This window comes from Macaca nemestrina, chromosome 19 (genome assembly GCF_043159975.1).
Source record: "Macaca nemestrina isolate mMacNem1 chromosome 19, mMacNem.hap1, whole genome shotgun sequence".
Taxonomy (NCBI): Eukaryota; Metazoa; Chordata; class Mammalia; order Primates; family Cercopithecidae; genus Macaca; species Macaca nemestrina.
Window position 1 is genome coordinate 48916966 of NC_092143.1, and position 17220 is coordinate 48934185.

General features: G+C 35.7%; 1 protein-coding gene across 4 annotated transcripts in view; it reads left to right on the top strand.

The window, feature by feature from the left end:
* Positions 1-17220, top strand: part of LOC105499326 (Ras like without CAAX 2) — a 384381-nt gene that overhangs the window by 67818 nt on the left and 299343 nt on the right. The window lies entirely within an intron of this gene.

The window sequence follows — 17220 nt, forward strand, 5'->3', positions numbered from 1 at the left end:
AACACCACACCGCCTGTACTGGTACCAAAACGCCATAACACCACACCACCTGTACTGCTGGAGTCTTCTGTGTAGCCTTCACCTTTTCCCATTCAGATTTCACACAGCTGATTCCTAACAGGTATTCCTACCCCCAGAAATGTCTATTTATATAGTTTCCTTCATTTTTGCTGTTAGATTTTATTTTCAATAATCAATTCTGCTGGGCAAGGTTGCTGACACCTCTAATCGTAATGCTTTGGGAGGCCAAGGTAGTAGGACCACTTGACTCCAGGATTTTGAGACCAGCTAGGACAACATAGTAAGATACAGTCCTTACACACACAAAAATTAAAAATTAGCTAGTCCTGGTGGTGCACACTTGCAGTCTCAGCTACTAGAGAGGCTGAGGTGGGAGAATCACTTAGGGAATTCAAGGCTGCGGTGAGCCATAATTGTGCCACTGTGCTCCATCCTGGGAGACAGAGCAAGATCCTGTCTCAAACAAACAAATAAAAAGCAATTCTGAGTATGTCTCCTTCATGTAAAAAAAAAAAAAAAAATCCCTTCTCAATTACCCATTGCTTTCAGAAGAAAGTTTAAAATGTTTAATGACACAATGGGCCCTTGGAGATATGACTTTAGATTTTCTCTCCAGCCTCCATCTGCAAGCTGTACACCTTACATTCACTCTGAGCTCCATCTATACTGAATTAGCAGAAATGCCCGAATACCGCTTGTTGCCTGAGCCTTTGGAACTTCGGCAGATGCTATTTCCTTTGCCTGTAAGTCTCCTCTATTGCTTACCCATGTGTATCATTAACTATTAATACATATTCACTATTCAAGATTCAGGATGCCCTGCCTTCTCAGAGAAATAATTCTCCCCAAGGTTAGAGTGCATTCCCTCTTCTTTGCCTAAATTAGAACCTGCAATTAACTATCATAACATTTAGTGCACAATGATGTAATTATCTTTTTAATTTTTATCCTTTATTCTGTTGTGAGTTCCTTGAAGATAGAATTTACCCCTTTTACCTCTGTGTCCCTAAAACTTACCGAGGACCTAGCTGTAGTGCAGTTGTTTGTTGATTAAATGTACAGAAAATAAAAAGAACATTTCTAGTACAGCGCTTGCGATTTAGAAGTAAAGAAATTGAGCTAGAGCTGTCATTGTGACTTGTCTGAATTAATTTAATGAACTAGCATTTGATGTTATGAGAATTTAGCTGCTCAATGATCTTTCTATCAAACCCTGGACAACTTCCTGGAAGTTCTTACTGTGCCATTGTTTATGAAAGGGAACTACAGGCTGTCTTTGGAATTTCACAAGCCAAGATTCACTATCATCATGTCTGTCCATGCTGGTTTGCCAGTTTTCTCTCCATAATTCACTTAACTTTTGCTCCAGAGAGTTGGAGTGCCATGCTATTGATGCTACAATGTATGTATTAAGAAGACAGAAACAACCCTAACCAAGTAATAAGTGAAGTGACTACTCTAGATTCAAACTGTTTTTCAATTCAGTCTAACGTGTGATTGAAACAATTTTAGAAACCAGATTATTGGTTATATTCTCTTCTCTACTAATTCATTAATTAAACAACAGAAAAATGAACAACTGGCATTCCTGTGATAATATAAGGAACATCAAACAAGGTATATTCATTAAAGCGAAACAACAGTTGATTGAAATGTAATATTTCAAACAGATGGGACAACATCATATGAACATATGTGAGCTGTGGTTTTATAAAAAACATCATATTTTAGCCAGATAGACCCTGAGACCACGATGAAACATTGAAAAAAACAAATCGTTTGAATCATTCCAAATAAAACAGTTTAAAAGTAAATCTCAATAAATGTTTACCAAGAGCTTACAATTGTCTGGTCACTAGTTTAAGTTGTTTACATATACTGTTTCACTTACTTTTCATAACAACCCCATAGTGGGTATTATTATTAACCCTACATTTCAGATGAGGCAACTAAGAAACATAACTAATTACTTAATAACTCTCCTAAAGTCACATAATGTATAAGTATCCAGGAAATGTCTTCAACTTCTAGAACTTGTTTCCTTAGCCATTTTCCCAGACTGACAGTTTCATGTAATCTCACAACCTAAATATTTAATTCTTGGAATTATTGGTTTTTAAAATATTTGATGCATTTATTTATATCAGCAGTGAGCCAGTCACCAATTTTCAATGAATACATGCTACACTTAATGTCATGTTTAACACTAACATTATTGTTATAGATATACAAAAGAAACAGGAGCCTGACATCAGTTAGCTTTGAATTTAGTGAACCCATATAATACAATCATATAATAAAAGGTTGTTAAAGGCACTGGCTTAAAAGTCAGAAAAGGTCTCAATGGAATGGTTCAAGTCCCAGCATAACATACATTGTGACAGTATACCTTCTTTGTATCTTTAGTGATTCCAAATTTGATAGATCGCAGATCCCTATGGGTTATCCCTGAGTCAGCCCACACCTGCAGCCATTTCATTGGCCTCATGTGCTTCAACTTTTGCTCTCAGCTTCCAAGGCTGCCCTCCTCTTTGACCAGTCAGCCTCCACTCCATGATGGGTTTAAACAGTAGAACTCCCCTCATATTTTTGTGTCATATAATTTATTAAAGAGGAGAAACAAAGGAGTATAATTTCACCACAAAGCAAGCAAAACTTTAAATTTGACATCTGTTATTAAATTGTCCCAAATTTTCTAACCATGCTCCATTGCATGGCTCCCTGGTATGTTCCATCTTTCTGAGCCCCTGGCTTCAGACCTTTTCAAAGCAGCTTCTCCCCTTTTCTTCACGTTTTGCTCACTCTTCTCATTTGTAGACTCCTCATATGTTAGTTTATAAATATAATAATTTTATTTTAACTTTATTTTCTCTTTATATTTTCCTAAGAATATTAAAAAGCATATCTGTAGAAAAATGAAAGCATTACATTTAAGTATAACTTATAAATTTATTTTTGGTGTTGTTTTGGTTTTTAGTCACCAAAATTTTAATATTAACTGTCTTGGGATGAGAGTAGAGGGAGTGATTTGGTGGAAATTTCCTAAAACTTTATTGATTAAGCACAGCATTAATTTTTAATTCTATAATTTGATATTATGCACAGGTAAGATAGTGGTGAAGTGGAAAAACAAAAACTGACAGCAAGTTCTAGAAAGAGAGAAAGAGTGTTGAGAGAAATAGTTGGATATGGCAAGAAGGACAAAATGAGTGAAAAACCGAAAGATTATAAGAAAAAAGGGAGACATATAAGCACAATAGCCATGAATATATGACATTGAGAAAGGAGAAATGGTAGAAAAATAAAAGGAAATGAGAAAAAAGAAATGATCTGGAGTCATATAGACAACTTGTCCAAGTATGCTTTCATATTGTGTCATCTTCGATTATAGGCTTTTGAAATATTTATTACTTGATGTATGAATAATTATAGTTGTTTTTTTTTTATTTGGAAGGGTGAAGTTTTGCCTTAGATCGGTGGCACTCAAACTTTTTGATCTGAGGATCACACTAAACACTCAAAAATTACTGAGCACCCTGAAGAGCTTTGTTTATGTGAATTATTTTTACTGATATCTACCATACTATAAATTAAAACTGAAGTTTTGTTTTAAATTCTCCATGGATGCATAGCTTAAAAAATAATTGCATTTGTCTATCTGTTTCTGTGTTCAATATGCTAAAGTATGTTGTTTTGGTTGAGTACATAAGGAAAGCTGGTTTTATACAGACAAGTGGGAAAAGAGAGAACCTCATTTACCCTATGAAAGAGCCTCTCAGACCCTAAGGGTTATTTGACCATATTCTAAGAATCACTGCCCTAGGGAGAATAGGCATGATTCAATTCTGTAAATGTTGACTGCTGAAGACCCTGTGTTGTCTGCCAGACGCCACGTTCCCAGTCTCTAGGGAGCCAAGGCCTCTGCCTCTCAGATGACTAGAAGGCAGCAGAAGCAGCCCAGCTTTAGGCAGAGCTCATCTCAGGGTACTGTGTGGAGCCAAAGCATGTTTACTATGAGGCAAGATAAAATCCAGTCCAGGGACTGATCTAGTCAGTGGATGTGTTCGTGTCACCATAACAAATCTAGCCCAGTGGACCAACAAGTTATGTTGAAAATTAATAATGTGGTCACAATCTGCTCTAAAACTGTGCAAATCCTTCGAATTTTATGTTTTTGTCAGATAATTATGTAGATCTGATCCTAACCTCCACGTCTTTTTTTCATTTGAACAGATGTCATACCAGCACTGACTCATTCTTGTAGTTTTGTAATTGTCACATTGATTATTGACTAAAATACAAGATTTTTGCATGATTCTGTTACATTTTATCTTTCTGGGTTTGTCTCATCATTCCAGCCTATCAGGACTGCCTGTCTTGCATCTGAGACCCAGCCATTGCCTTTAGATTGATGTCATTTCACATATGCTGTGAAAAGAAAAATATGGTTAAAATAATACGTAAACCAAAAGAACACTGTGAAAATATAATATTATAAAGATTATCACCATTATTATTATTATTATTACCATGATTAATTTAAATACATATGATCCGGATAAGGCCATAAAAGAGTATGCCTTTTATTCAGGATATGGTCCATCCTCCATTTTCAGTTTTTTTCATAAAGTACTGTGGAAGCTGATGGAAGCTAATGATGTCTTAAGAAAAGAGTCTAGGAAGCCAAACACATTCATGGTACAAGGCACAAAATGGGAAGATCCAGGCAGGAGGTAAAAAGATATTAGAGGTGAGGTAAAAATATTATTTGTGCCCTCCAGTGCCCTTCTGATAAGGTAGGCAGTTGACTATTCTATGATCTATTCTCAAAGTGTTTTTACAAAATTATTACAAGTAGGATAGAGATTTATCAAACAAAAGAAAATGCTTAGGATGTATGCAGATATTACAGCAACACTTAAATCATGGGTGCCTTAATACTTTGATAATCTTCTAAACCAATGAAAGTAAAACCTTCAGCCCCAGGTATATGTTGGTGTCTATTAGTTACAAACATGATTATCTAAAATGTCAAAAAATGTTTTCACTGCAGGATCAGGGTGTCAAGACAGAGTAAATTCTTATTACGGCAAATGATAACAATATTAATTCTCATATGGATTAGATATTAACATCTATGATAATTCCTATGGCAAATTATACACATTTTAAAATGCGAATGCTTTGGAATTGTCTGTAGTCACTACCACCTATTCATGTAGATGAGACTCCAGTAATTGTCTCCATTAGTTATTATGCTATAAGAATGGCACTACACAGAGAGTTGTATGCACAGGTATGCAGGGCACTGCATATTGAAATACTCCTTAGGTATTTTATTTACCTGAGGAGATGAGGTTTATCCTAAATGATAAAATACTTGAGAAAATATTAGTGAAAATGTCTATTTTTCTTCTTCGTTTAAGTTCAAAATAAACTGTCAGCACGTAGCAAGTAATGACATTTAGTTTTAATATTCTTTGCTTTTTTGTTTCTCATCAATCATCCTTGAAAATCAGTCAGTGAAGATGAATAGAGTTTTTAAAGTCCTGGAAAGCACAATTTCTTTCCATTAGCAGTGAGTTTGTGGAGAAATGTCAAGAAAGCAAAGGGGAACATTCCATAAAGGAAAAACACTCAGGGAAATGAAGACTTGCAAAAGGTGCTGCTCCCATCCAGCTGCTCAGTTGAACACCATTCCCCCAACCAAATGATGCTATTTTCTAATCTATCCCTCAACCCCCAAATCTCAGTCCTTTTCTTCTTGATTGTCCATATCCTATAACCACACAGGACCCATAGAAACGTAGACATATCAGCCCTTCAGTAAATGTCTTATGACTAAATACATTAAACCACAATGTCAGATTCCCTTCCCACCATTGAACTGTGATGGATTTGTTCTAAGAAAAGAATTGGTTCAGAAATTCTCACCCTGGGAAGTGTAGGTTTGGTATTAGCCTGCATTAATGAGCTTCATTACCCTAATATAAATATGTGGAATTATGCTTTTGGTTTGGAAAGCACCAAACCACCAGTGCTGAATACCCCTTTTTAAATGTTAATTTTATAGAAACTTAGAACCTGTAGTATCCCTAGAGAAAACAGAGGAGAACCTCTTTCATTTTAGAAATGCATTAATTAGAAAAAAATGAAAGCTGTCATTAAAGAGGGATCGGGATACCTCTTACCCAATTTCTGATTCAACATTATTTCAGTACGGAAGATCAACATTGTCAGTATTAAAAGCTGCAAAGAGAATTAGGAGATCTTTACCAAACCCCACAAAGACCCTATTTTACTATTCTTAGTACCTCCCTTTTACCTTGTCTTTAAAAAGATCCTATCACTCCTGGTTGGGGCCATTCCAGGTTGGTGGTTATCTCAGTCTTATTCTCCGTGCTCAGCAGCGTGACTGCCTGAGTGTTGGGTGCTATTCTGCCATGCTTCCTCTGGACATATCCTCCTTGCGAATGATCCTGTGCTATGGACTTTTATAGTGCTATTTCTGACCTTCAACTCAATGCAATTTACAAAATGTTTGTAAATATGTGTGCTGAGGGGAAAATAAAAGAAGACTCTCCCTGCTTTCTTTTATTTATCTTTTATTTATTTATTTATTTATTTATTTTTGAGATGGAGTTTTGCTCTTGTTGCCCAGGCTGTAGTGCAATGACGCTATCTCAGCTATCTCAGCTCCCTGCTACCTCCGCCTCCCTGGTTGAAGTAATTCTCCTACCTCAGCTTCCCAAGTAGCTGGGGTTACAGACATGTGCCACCACGCCCAGCTAATTTTGTATTTTTAATAGAGATGGGGTTTCTCTATGTTGGTCAGGCTGGTCTTGAACTCCTGACCTCAGGTGGTCTGCCCGCCTCGGCCTCCTAAAGTGGTGGTTTACAAGCATGAGCGACCAGGCCCAGTCCTCTCTCCCTGCTTTTACCTTAATTTGACTTTGAGTCAAAAGTTAATTTTAGATGCATTTATTTATTCATTCAAAAATAAACATTTAGTGTACGTGTATGCTATTAGTCGACAAATATCAATGGCCCACATGGTGCATAAATTTTCAGGTAAGAGGAAAGAATTAATGAAAACCAATTAGCACAACGGAAAGAGTCTGGCTTTGGGGTCCTATGGCCCAATCAATTTGATTCCTTGATATAGCTCTGTAACCTGACCACATTACTGCATGACTCTCAAAACAATTTTGTTAAATTGTTCCTTCAAGGAATTTTGTAAGATTATAAATCAAACTTAAATAATTTTAAATTGATATATAAAATATTATCCTAAATTTAAATTTTTAAAAGACATAACTTCTGCCTTATTTTAAATAATGATGTCTTCAATAAAAATCCCATAATTTCTTGTAAATGTATCTATTGGGACATAAAAGATAATAATTTAATACTCATTATTATACTTTTATAAACTATATGAACAAGTTATTTAATAGTGGAAAATGGTACATGGTTCTTATTCTTGTTGAAAATGGTCTATTTATTTAATTTTACCATAGAATTTTATCCCAACTACCATACTAAATGTTTATTTTTAAAATAATGCTATCATAATTTTATTTTTTGTTGCTGTTGTCACCATTAAACATATTATTACTGTGTAAGGAAATGTGTGTGTATTTTCACTGCTGTCCTCCTGCACAACTCCCCATCCTCTTCTCAAATGTAAACCTTTAGAAGACAAGGGTCTTCATCTGTTTTGTCCACTGATATATCCCAACTATCTAAACATTGTCTGACACACAGTATTTTTGAATGAATGAATGCCAGCAAGGGAACATAGGGAGTTCCAAGGAGGAGGAATGGGTTTCGATTTAAATTCAGTAATGAGAGAACACCTCCCAGAGGAGGCCCAAGTGAGTAATAATCTGAAAGAAGTATAGAGCAAGCCATGCAGGTATCTGGAGGAGAGTTCTCCAGGCACAGGTAGAAGCACCAACAAAGATGCTCCTTGGGAAAGGGGGTTACTGAAAGGTATGACAAACTCTGAAGGTCAATGTGACGGAAACAGAATGACTAAAATAGAGGATTGGAGTACAAGAGAAATAACCAGATTCTAAATAGACGAGGAAGGAATGATGACAATAGTAACAATGAAATGAAGAAAGACGCATTGCAGAATGCTTAATTTGGAGGTGGTTTTAAGTTATCTCTCTTCCCTCCTCTCATTTTTCAGATGAGAAAATTAAGTCAGAGAATTTGAGTAATTTTTTCAAGGTCCCAAAAACCAAGAGAAATGGGGCTAAATCTTAGTGACCTGTCTCCCAGTCTCCTTTTTCCCATTTCACTGACAGGACATCAATTCTCAAAGGGAAAGCAGTGATTTGCCAACTTCTGTCTTTGAGTTTTTAGATTGTATCATTCTCTAAATTGCTTTAGTTTAGTACTTCGCATAAATATCAAGTATTTTTTGGAGGAGTAGATGTGGGTTGGAGGAGTAATAATGAGTTGTATGATCTTATGCTATATATATATATGTATATATATAATTTTGTGGAAAATAACCCCTTTCTATAATTTTCCTCTTTCATAACTGACAGTCTCTGCCTCTGGCTAAATACCACTGACATTCCAAGGAGGGTGATATATAATATTGTCAGATTTTCAAAGAAGTAAATTTGATGATTTAATACTGAATTATGCAAAGCAAGAAGCAGTTGACTTATATTTAACTTTAAAATTAAATAGTAAATTATGGGAATATATAAATAATAAAATGGAAATTTAAATAAAAATATGCGCATGAAAAAAGAAGTCCACACAAAATGTGTTTGCTTTAAAAAATGATTGTTTTTAATCTCTCACCACTACCATTGTATGAACATTTAATATGCATTTGGCCATTATTTATTATATGTACTTAATGAATATTTTATAAAGTCCTTAGAAACACTACATTTACATAACATATGTTAATGATATGGCCACTAATAAAGAAAAAGGGTCTTTGATATGAAATCCATCAGGTACTTCCTAATAGTATCCAGAGCTTACTATTCAGTAATGTCCATTTCTACAGTAGGATAGTATTCTTAATTGATATACAAGGGTAATAAATTAACTGTAATAATATTAGAAGTCGAAGCAAAGGGCTATTGAGTCTACTAAGCATTCTTTATTTTCACCCCTAATTACTTTTATTAAGATTGCAAGTATTCTAATCCAATGTCTTCTCTACTCATATACACTCTTCACTTTCTTTGTATCCATAAAGCCACTAACCAACTTTCAAAGAAGCATTTATGTGCATACAGTAGAAAAAACCTCCTATTGTTTTTTCTTTTCCCAGATATTTTTATGATAAGCACATAGTAAACCTGAAAAAACGCATCACATATTATTTCAGATGTACTCCTATCTAGATAATTAATTTTAAAAGCAATAAATACAATTATGCATATATTTCTAGCACGTAAGTTGTTGCACCCTACAAAAAATTTTAAAAGTATGGTTTTTTATAATAATTTCTGGTAATATTCATCAAAAATTAAAAGATATCTCAGATAATTTATTCAGATAATTTAGAAGCATTCCTTATAGAAGCTAGTAAGATACAGAGTAACATTAAGGCCAAAGTTAGTTTTTCAGAAAATGATTTTTCTTTTTGGGGGGAAAGTATAACATTTCATTTTCCTTCATTTGACATTTCCACCTTTCCTTTAAATATCCTTTTCCCCCTTATGCTGAAGCCTGCTATGTGTTCACCAAACATATTTTCTTTTCTTCCTAACATGCACCCCAGCCTCATAGTAGTTAGGAGGAGCCAAGTAACTGAGTTTTGATAATAGACTGTGGATATAGTAATGTACAATATTTATGGCACTTTTTCTCCTTAACATTCTGTCATGCCAGTCTCTGTGAATTCTCTTACTTCACTTTTCTGCCAAGTTGTCATAAGGAACTCAGAGGAGGCCTTGAAGTTCTGAGGGGTGGGAGACCACCTGATGAGAGGATCTGGGAAAGACTCCATGGAACAGAACCGTCATCTTCCAGCCTCCTTTAGGTTGCATTTGACAAGAGTGAAAAATAATTGCAGCAAAGATACCAAAAGCTTTGTTCATCTATTTGCCTTTTGCACTAATAAATGCTTTGTAGCCGGGCGCGGTGGCTCAAGCCTGTAATCCCAGCACTTTGGGAGGCCGAGACGGGCGGATCACGAGGTCAGGAGATCGAGACCATCCTGGCTAACACGGTGAAACCCCGTCTCTACTAAAAAATACAAAAAACTAGCCGGGCGCGGTGGCGGGCGCCTGTAGTCCTAGCTACTCGGGAGGCTGAGGCAGGAGAATGGCGTGAACCCGGGAGGCGGAGCTTGCAGTGAGCTGAGATCCCGCCACTGCACTCCAGCCTGGGTGGCAGAGCGAGACTCCATCTCAAAAAATAAATAAATAAATAAATAAATAAATAAATAAATAAATAAATGCTTTGTAAGACAAAGCTAGGAAATGTGTTCTTATACATTCTACTTATACCAGGGCACCTATTTCCATCAATCTCTCCCCTACTCACACTCACATATGCATGCAGCTTAATTTTCTGATTCAGGAGGTCTAAAACACATCTAGAATTCACTATATTTGAAGGGTTCCACCTATTAATTTGGTATTGTCATTATCTAGCACACAGTAGGTGCTCAATAGGTGTTTCATAGGTGAACTTTAAAATCTTTTGGAACGGACAGTATGATTTTTCTTATTCTAAGTGGTCATGACCGAATTGCGATCCAGTGACAGTCTTTCTTACGCTTCTCTCTCGGCCTTTTTAGACAAATAAATTCTAGTCATCTAATTGAAGTAATTTGATGCATAGATAAGAACAGAAACTAAATATATTGTGTTTAGGTCATATTTGACATAAATTCTCCATGAAAAAATTAATTGCTCATTTTCAGCATCAAGTTTTGAAGATCTATACTTACAAGAATTTTGTGGGCTCTATCTTACACATAAGGATTTACTGGTCAGTGAGAAATGAGTAGGAGAATATAGTTGGCCTCTTGAATCTGAATTTCTCCCTATATCCTTCCACAAAGCCAAAATACCAACAAGAAGTACAATTAAATCACATGTGATCTACACTATGAATGCCAAATTACCTCTAGGTAGAAAAGTAAAACAGAGATCAGGTGTGGTGGCTCATGCCTATAATCCCAGCAATTTGGGAGGCCGAGGAGGGTGGATCACCTGAGGTCAGGAGTTCGTGACCAGTCTGACCAACATGGAGAAACCCCATCTGTATTAAAAATACAAAATTAGCTGGGCGTGATGGCACATTCCTGTAATCCCACCTACTCGGGACGCTGAGGAAGGAGAATCTCTTGAACCCGGGAGGTGGAGGCTGCAGTGAGCTGAGATTGCATCATTGCACTCCAGCCTGGCCAACAAGAGCGAAATGCAGTCTCAAAAAAAAAAAAAAGTCAACAGAAATTCTGGTGCCATTACAAGGTTGGGGTTGTAGAGGATGGACAGAGGGAAGACTTAAAAGATTGAGAAAAAGAGGAAAGGAAAGTCAAGTACTCAAATGAAATATAGGTAAAATCATTTTTCGAAAGAAAGCCATACAACTCTAATTGCCAAAATACTGAAAATTAGTCTGGAACTTTAGGTTTCACAGAGGTGATAATGTGCTTGACAGTAAACAGAACCAGAACTGACAATCTGCTTCTCAGGGAGATGGAAATAATTAGAAAAGAGTTATTCACCTTCAAGATGTGGCAGTGAAGGAAAAGGTAGGAAGGTAGTGAATAAAACTAAAGATTCTGTTGAAAAGAAAGAGAAACAAGATAAGACAATTACTTCTATGATCCCCACCACCTGTCAATGTTACATAATTTGAAAAAAAATAAAAATAAAAACCCTGCACTGTACTAACCTGACAGAAGACAACACCCTTGACGTAATAACTGAATATGTAACACATAAGAACAGAGAAAAAAAGGTGAAACAAACATGATACAAAACTACCCTAAGAAGAAAAAAGAAGAGTGAATCAACTGTTTTAAGCTAATAAATACTCTCCTCCAAAATTTAACAGAGCATTGACATGTACTACAAGAAGCTTAACTGAATTAAATATCCTCAAATAATATTGTGTAAATGAATTTAAACACAGAATCAGAAATTCAAAAACTAAGAAACAGAAATAACTTAAAGAAGATATATACTGAGAAAAAAGAAATTGTAGGAAAAGACAAAATCATCTCAGAAATAATGGACAAATCACAGGGTACTCTTGGGAGAATAGCTTAGAATGAAAAATGAGACATTTGAAGAGCAGGGAAACAATCAAGAGAATGAATATGTGATTAATAATAATTTTTACAAGGTCTAAAGAGTCAGAGAAAATCTGGTAGAAATGAAAACCAGGCAAAAAATATTCAACAGTATAAAAAGTCAAATCCTTGAAGAATAAAAACAACATGTAAAAAAAAAAAATTAGTGAAAAGTTCTAGAAATTAAAGAAAATATATATTTACTTATTGAAAAGACCCACTTGTACCTGAAAAAAAAATCTGAGACTATTTTTTTTTTCTTTTTTTGAGATGGAGTCTCGCTCTGTCACCCAGGCTGGAGTGCAGTGGCGCAATCTTGGCTCACTGTAAGCTCCACCTCCCGGGTTCATGCCATTCTCCTGCCTCAGCCTCCCGAGTAGCTGGGACTACAGGCACCTGCCACCACACCTAGCTAATTTTTTGTAGTTTTAGTAGAGACCGCGGTTTCACCATGTTAGCCATGATGGTCTCGATCTCCTGAACCCATGATCCGCCTGCCTCGGCCTCCCAAAGTGTTGGGATTACAGGCATGAAACACCATGCCTGGCCTGAAACTATTAATTTCAAGACATAACTTAGTAAAACTAGTGGACTATAAGGAAAAAAGAATCCTTAGTATCTCCAGGAAAACAGATCAAACAGTTAATATGGTTTAGAAAAGTGCAGGACAGGTATTTTATATCCAGCTAAGTTGTCTTGTAAGTATCAAGGCTATAGAAAAATAGTTTTAAATAGGCAAGAACACTGGAAATATTGTACCCATTAATTACATATATATATATATATATATATGTATTCCTCCAATCAAGAGAAGATTGGGAAAATTTTGGAAAAAAATAGGTAATGATGAAGATTTATTATATTCAATTTTAAACCTAGACTAAAACAAGAATAAGAACATGAGTACAAGAATGTGAATGTACTTAACTTGCCTATTAAAAGAAAACAAATTTTAAATTGGTACAAAAAAATCCAGCACTATAGTATACCAAAAACCCCTTGAAACACAGTGATTTACAATTGTAAATTCAAAGAAAAATTAGGAATAAACCCCCAAAATTGAAACAAAGTTAAGGCAGTGATTATAACTTTGATCAGACCAAAACAATAAAAATAATTAAATTACATAAGGGAAACTTTTTAATAATAAAAGCCACAATTCACAGTTCAATTATTCACTTATACAGTAACATTCTGATCAAAATATTGATTTCTGACTTATGCTGGTATTTTCTAGGACAACTGTTCTCACTTGGGACTGGTTGATCGTTACTCATTTCTCAATATTGTGTTCTTGTGTGTATATAAACGAATGTTTTGGGAGTAAAAGATAGACCATTGTTATTAGATTTTTAGAACCAATGTATTAAGATATTATAAAGTCAATACAATTAAAATATCTGAAAAAAGGATAGAATTATGAGTTTGAGTTTCTTATGAAGTTGCTCTTTAGCAAGGAATAATAGAATGCCAATTTTTTGAGGAGGTAAAACTGTGTAACATAAAATGAAATAAAATTTAATTTCCAGTCTGACTGATAGCAGATTCTCTCCAGTGTGATAATAGGTTGAGCTTGATAGGTACTTAGGAGAGATTTTTCAAAAATTGTTTTTTTATAAATTATCTCCCCCAAATGGAAATGCCTGTTAGATGTCCCATAGGGGATCCACTTTGTAAAACACAGAAGAAACTTATACAAATCAATCTTTCTGAAATTATCCTTTGAGTTCTGAAACAAAGCTCAGCTGGCTCCTTTTGCTTTGATTCTGTCTGTCTCAGCTGTGGGTCAGAAGATTCCACACGTAAAGGGCTTTTTTCAATTATACAACAAGCAGCAGGTTTCCATTACAGCACAAATTCCATCATCTAAATATATGCTGGGGTTTTTTTGGTTGTTGTTTGTTTGTTTGTTTTTTGCAGGGTGTGGGCTTGGGGGCGGGTAGTGGGGAATGGAGTCTGGCTCCAGGATGGAGTCACCCAGGCTGGAGTGCAGTGGCACAATCTCGGCTCACTGCAACCTCCACCTCCCAGGTTCAAGTGATTTTCTGCCTCAGTCTCCGGAGTAGTTGGGATTACAAGCATGCGCCACCACGCCCGGCTAATTTTTGTATTTTTAGCAGAGATGGGATTTCGCCATGTTGGCCAGGCTGTTCTTGACTCCTGACCTCAGGTGATCCACCCGCCTTGGCCTTCCAAAGTGCTAGGATTACAGGCGTGAGTCACTGCTCCTGGCCTAGGTGTTCTTATAAATAACTGTAACAGGTAAGTCCTTGACTGATTCATTTATTTCTGATGTTGGCTGTCTGTTTCTCAAGTCTATATCTAAATATTTCTATTATTAAAATGCTTTCACATCTTTTCTCTTAAATTTGTTCAAAACTTCTTCAGGCTCCATAATTCCTTCCCAATTGCATAGCTATTAACTTAGCCCGTAACAGTTCATTCTATTGCTTCTTGATAGCTTCCATGAGTGTCATGTACTGATACCTGGTAGAGGAACGTTTAAATGTGTGGATAGAATGGTGTGACATTTGGTAGAGATATCAATCATTATTAACATTATTAAAGAATTTCAGAGCCAGAGAGTAGTTAAATTGGTAAGAACAGATTTTATTCAGGAACTATGGCAAAGGATAAAGAAGAACTGCATGTAGAACTGGTCTTAGTTCCAAATACAGCAAGCACTAAGGCAGATGTATAGCCAAGAAGCAGGATTGGGGTCAGTGGATGGAAAAATTACTAAGAAATATCCAGAAGGGGCGATTCTGGTCAAATTTAATGAGATTCTTGCTGAAGGCAGGGAAATAAAATATTTCTTGAGGAGTGGTGGGGATGAAGAATTTGATCAGGTATTGAGAATGATCAGATATCAAAGGTAAGGGATGCTCTCTAAACTGATTTAGCAGTATTTTTGCTAAATCTGGGTTATGAAAAGATGAATATGGAAGTACAAAAGTTTAGGTGTAGGTGAGAAGAGGGTTCTGAGAAGCCTGACTGAAGTTTTGGCAAGGAGTGAGTCTTCATCATTCTGATATCAAAATGAAGATGGCAAAGGTCATTTTTATATCATAGGATAAATGCATTCTCATGGATGGAAAGTAGCACACTAAGTCTGAGAACAAGGCTAGTAGCTGTTTGGGCAGTGGTATAAGTTCAGACTAAAAGGAAAGATGAATGTGGTTCACGAAAGACCACATATATTAGCATATCATGTTGAAGATTATGTTCTTTATTTTAATAGCAGCTGACATGTGAGTGACATAATTTTTTTAATGATGATGATGGTACCATTGGGAAAGAGCTAATGTAAAGAAAATAAAATAATTATGGAGGAAACAGTTTTTAGTCTAATACAATAGAGATTTTCAAAAGAAATATAAGATTCTGAACTAGAGTAATAGCAGAATCCAGATGTTTGAAAAATTTGTTGGAGTGAAAACTTAAAATTTATGTTTGTATGGAGGATATGAGAGGGAAGGGATGCAAAGACATCTGTGAGATTTTAGCGTAAATAATTGACTATCATAAGATGGATGTTGAGGCTGTTAATCACATTAGTAATTAAGTGTATATCCATTTGTTTTGAGTGGATTAGGAATATCTTCATTTTAGTTTTAAGTGTACTGAACTAAGCTATTATTGAAATTGAGATGACTGACTACCCATAGCTAATTGCTCACATGAAGCCATGCCTCTGACCTCTGTATTCTAACTGGGAGCAAACCAGTCAGGAACAAAGAGAGGGAGACAACTGCCATTTTAAAACTCAGGAAAACATTTTCCAAATGCTTCTTCATATCCACTTAATAAACATGTTGCTGTCAGTGTTTACCTGAAGTATTCTAACTCCTCAGGCTATCTGTAAGGAATGTTGATTTGCATTTCAAAAATTTGCCCAAGGCTGTCAAATTGAGTAATACTTTCATGTAGAGACTTCTTTTGTCAATGCAAAGAGAGGAAGTAAGCAATTGTTAAAGCATAAAACAGAAATTCTCTTCCACTGGGTCAGTTTCCATTTCTTTGCATTTCTCAGCAGGGTCAGACTAGTGCATTCTACATGTTTGTTGAATGGAACTGAGTCTTCTCTGCCCTGAACATTTGCTAAAGTGTGTATACACTGTTAAAAACAACCAAACAACCAGAGCTGGACACTAGTTGAAGCAATAAAAATAAATTTAATCCAGGAACTATTTCCAAAAGGGAAAAGAGTCCTCAGTATATAACTAGGCTCAATTCCAAATACAGAAAGGACATGTGGAGATTTATAGGCAAGGTACAGGGGAGGAGGAAGGTGAGAGGGGAGGAGTTACACCCATGAATGGAAAATTCGTAAGAGGAGACATCAAGGGGAGGAAGATTCTTGCTAAACTGACTTAGCAGGATTCTTGTTGAAGGTAGGACAGAGTGATCAGATGTCAGGGGAGGATTCTCTCTAAACTGACTTAGCAGGATTTGTACTACAAGTGGGCTATACAGACCCAGTCAGAATGCAAGGACAAGGTCCATGTTTGAGGCCTAGTAGAGAAGAAGGCTTAGGATCTTACCTAAAGTTTGCTCAGGGAGAGAGTCTGTTAACAAACACACATGCAAGAGTAAGGAAAAAAGAAAGAGAAGAGCTATTATACACTATTTTTATATAAGTTTGTTGTTTTGCGTCAGAGTTCCTTTTGCTTCCTAATAATGGAAATTCACATGAGGAAATACTCTACAATAGAAATATTACAAATGTTTTACAAAATCATAGATTTGGAAATAATGTGGAGAATACAGAATTACAGAAAAAAAGTAATGAGAAAAAGGTGGTCAATAACATAAATTTATTAGGCAAAATAAAAGTAACTGAAATAATTTTAATTTTGAACAGTTAAAGATAATCATGTAATTACATATTTTATAGTTCATCAGAA